Source organism: Moschus berezovskii, chromosome 27 (genome assembly GCF_049115385.1).
Source record: "Moschus berezovskii isolate FMDL1 chromosome 27, NW_MosBer_1.0, whole genome shotgun sequence".
NCBI lineage: Eukaryota > Metazoa > Chordata > Mammalia > Artiodactyla > Moschidae > Moschus > Moschus berezovskii.
Window position 1 is genome coordinate 28,972,089 of NC_142486.1, and position 4,498 is coordinate 28,976,586.

The following is a 4,498-nucleotide window of genomic DNA, read 5'->3' on the forward strand; positions in this document are numbered from 1 at the left end:
CCCACCTCCGCATTTCTAGGCCACGTCCTGGGTGTCCGGGACTCTCAAACTCCCTGCGCCAGCAGCGCTGAGCCATTTCCAAAGCCTGCCCAGGTGTCTCCCCGAGATCTGCCCTGCTGGCTTCCAGTGTGTGCACCCCTAAACCCAAGGGGGGCTTGGGGCAGGCCTTGGACTTTTAACCTGAGGTGTGATCACTGGTCCCTCAAGGCAGAGTGGGGAGAGAAGGTGGTGGCCTGTGGAACTCCAAGGACTTTAGGAGAGGTCTGAGTTCAGCCGTGGCCTTCTGGGCTGCAGACTGAGATGAGATGAAAGCATCTAGAAGCCTCTGGACTCAGACTCCAAGAATTACCTTTGGTCCATTATTCTCTATATTATGTCACCTGTGTGTATGTTTAACTTTTGTTGGTCTTCCTTACTAGCATGTAAATTTCATGAGAACAGGGATCTTTTCCTTCTCATCTATAAAGTGAAATGAATAATAATCACTGCTTGGGGAATTCCCTGGTGGCCCAGTGGTTAGGTCTCTGCACTTCCACTGCAGGGGGCACGGGTTCAATCCCTGGTCAGGGAACTAAGATCCTGCATGCTGCACAGTGTGGCAATAAATAAGAGAAGAAAACAAATTTCCAAAAAAATTTTTTAAATAACAGTCACTGTTTCGTAGAGTTGCTGGAGGAGCAAGCCAGAGTGCAGGGTTGGGCCCTCAGCGAGTACACTACGAAGTTTGCTCAGGCTGCTGTTTTTCATCTCTGGACCCCACAGCACAGGAGTCAGGGCCTGGGAGGCGCTTGCAAATCTTTTTGAAATAAACAACAGAGCGGCTAAGAATGCAGGCGACTGTGTCCTTCCCATATCTGGCCTTGCTGACATTTTGCCTGAAAGTCAGGTAGGACCAAGGGGTTGTATGTCTCAAAACCTCCCCAGAGACAAATGTGCCATCAGATCAATAAACACAGACTCTCCCAGCAAGGCTTTATGACCAGATTGGTATTCTGAGCCAATTCCTCTGAATGCCAAGGGGAGCCGTATTTGGAGGCGGGGGCAGGAATGTGTATGAGAGTGTGTATAGGAGAACCAGGGCTTCCCTGGTGGCTCAGACAGTAAAAAAATCTGCCTGCAATGCAGGAGAGCTGGGTTCGATTCCTGGGTCAGGAAGATCCTCTGGAGAAAGAAATGGGTACCTGCTCCAGTGTTCTTGCTGGGAAAATCCCATGGACAGAGGAGCCTGGCAGGCCACAGTCCATGGGATCGCAAAGAGTTGGATAGGACTGAGTGACTAACACTTTCACTTTTCATAGGAGAACCAGCTGGGAGGCAATTCTAACAGGCCAAGATTTTGAGAAGTGAGGACAGCTTGGGCAGGGGTGGAGAGTTGGACCGAGGAAGGAGTACATTGCTTGTTTCTGGGCTTGTGCAGCAGCGGTGGACAAGACTTGGTGAGGCTGGGACAGGTCAAGGAGAACACCTGGCTTCCAGTTAACCCCACCAGACTGAAGGGGGTGTTACCCCTGAGATGGGGCCCTGGGGGAAATCAGGCTTGGACGGAGATTCCCAATTTCAACTTTGGACAAGTTGAATTTGATGAGCCACCAAGACATCCATTAGATCAGATTTGAATCATCTGCACCAGGCTCCCTCACCCCTCTGAGCCTTGGCTTTCCTGTCTGCAAAATGGAATACCTTACCAGGTGACTCTGAGGACCCTATGTGGGAAGACATGAAAATTGCCCACCCCAGAGTCAAGTACCACAAGGAGAAAACATGTGTCAGTATTATCCACACTCTGTCAGTTAAAAGCAACAGACACACAAGTCGAACTGGCTTGAACACACTAAATAATAATTTCAGTTGAGCCGCTCAATCGTGTCTGACTCTTTGTGACCCCATGGACTGCAGCACGCCCATCTTCCCTGTCCATCACCAGCTCCCAGAGCTTGCTCAAACTCATGCCCATCGCGTCAGTGATGCCATCCAACTATCTCATCCTCTGTCGTACCCTTCTCCTCCTGATTTCAATCTTTCCCAGCATCAGAGTCTTTTCCAATGAGTCAGTTCTTCCCATCAGGTGACCAAAGTATTGGAGCTTCTGTTCCTTTAACTAGAACCCAGGAAATAGATCTGAGATCTCCTACAGCTGCATGCAGAACTCAAGCATTATCACAGGGGCTCCTTATTTCCCTCAGGCACCTTCCACCTGTGTTCATAGTGGTCACTTGGTCAGCAGATCCATTGGCAAGAGGGAGGTTCTTCCTATAGTTTCGGCAAAAAACAAAAAAACGCACAAGAATGATTCTGATTGGCCCAGCTTGGCTGTGTGCCTATCCCAGAGCCAATCACTGTGGCCAGGCTTGGGTCACATGATTTCTTTTCTGTCATGGCTCCCCTTTTAGTGAAAGATGAAATAGTGCAGGGAAAACCAGTAGACATCCATCCCGTTCTGTGTCCAGGGGGAATTTCAGGATGGAAGGAGATATATATGTACGTTTCTAGCACAATAGCCAAGACATGGAGGCAACTTAAATGCCCATGGACAGAAGAATGGATAAAGAAAATGTGGTGTATGTAATGGAATATTCAGCCTTGAAAAGAAGGTAATTCTGTCCTACGTGAACCTACGGATGAACCTGGAAGGCGTTACAAAAAATGAAATAAGCCAGACACAGGACAAATACTACCTGATACCACTTATATGGAATCTAAAATAGTCAAACACAGAGAACTGAAGAGTAGAATGGGGATTGCCAGGGGGTGGGATCAAGGGGATAGGAAGATATTGGTCAAGGGGTTCAAAGCTTCAGGTCTGCAAGATGACTGAGTTCTGGAGATCTAATGTACAGCATGGTAGTGATAATTAACAACGCTGTATGGTACACTTAAAATTTGCTAAGAGGGTAGATCTTATGTTAAATGTTCCTATCATAATAAAAAAGAATATAAAGAAGGCAGGAGGAAATTTTTGGAGGTGATGGATATATTTATAGCATAGACTGACTGTGGTGATACTTCCACGAGGATATATTTATTGGGGGGGGGGGGCTTCCCCGGTGGCTCAGTGGTAAAGAAGCCACTTGCAATTCAGGAGCTGCAGGAAATGTGGGTTCGATCCCCGGGGCAAGAAGATCCCCTGGAAGAGGGCATGGCAACCCACTCCAGTATTCTTGCCTGGAGAATCCCATGGACAGAGGAGCCAGGTGGGCTACAGTCCAGGGTCACAAAGAATTGGACATGACTGAAGTCACTCAGCACACAGAGTTGATTTACAATGTTGTGTTAATTCCTGCTGTACAGCAAAGTGGTTCTGTTATACATATATATTCTTTTTTAATATTCTTTTCTATTATGGCTGATCATAGGATATTGAATATAGTTCCCTGTGCTATACAATAGGACTTTGTTGTTTATCCATTCTATATATATAAAAGCTTACCTCTGCTAACCCCAACCTCCCACTCCATCCCTCCTTGACACTTCCCCCTTGGCAACCACCACTCTGTTCTCTATGTTCCACGTGTATACTTATCTCCAAACTCAAGTTGTATACATTAAATGTAGACAGCTTTTTGTATGTCAACCATACCTCAATACAGTGGTTCTAAACAATAAAAGTTTCTGGCGCACAGTGGGATCTTAGTTCACGGTGGCTCTTGTATCAGTGTTCTGGAGGTGAAACACCACAATGGTCCTCCAGGTGCCCTTACCATCTACACGTTTTTATTTATTTGGCTGCGTCTGGTCTTTCATTGTGGTGCCCGGACTCAGTAGTTATGGCACGTGGACTCCGTTGCCCCGCGGCATGTGAGATCTTAGTTCCCTGACTGGAGACCGAACCTGCACCCCCTGAATTTCAAGGCAGATTCTTAACCACTGGACCACCAGGGAAGTCCCCATCTACCTGTTTTAACATCTTTACAAATGCAGCCTCTACCCCTGAACAACCCTACATGCAGTGGCATCTACTCTCCCTCAACCCCCTTGAGCCTTCACCAAGCTTAAGAGATGGCACGAGAGAGGTCAGACAGGCGAGGTCTGAGGCAGCCCCCAGGCCGTGGCAGGACACCATGCTGTCATCTCTGGTTAACCATGAACAAGCCCTGGGCATTTCTTTCACTGACCCCAAACCTGGCAACCCAGGGACTCTCTCTTCCTCCAGGACCAGGGGGATATTCCAGGACTTCTGGTGTGCCCTCAGTAGCCTGCACACCAAGAGAGAGGCAGACAAGATCAAGAGAACAGGTTTTGCACAGTTAGAGGAAGACTTTGATGGTTCATAACATCAGGGAAAAAATTCCAGTACCCCGGGGCAAGCTGCAATGTGGATGCGCCTTTCAGCAACCTGCCTCTGATTGGAGCTGCCTGGAACCTCCCTGCCAATCAGCATGGGAGCTGGGAAACCTGGAACTTTATAGCTTAGCAACGAGAAATCTGGAGGAACTCTGGAATTAATTTAAGGAAAGGAGAAGCAGGGGGGGAACCTAGAAGGAAATTAGTAGCCAAATAA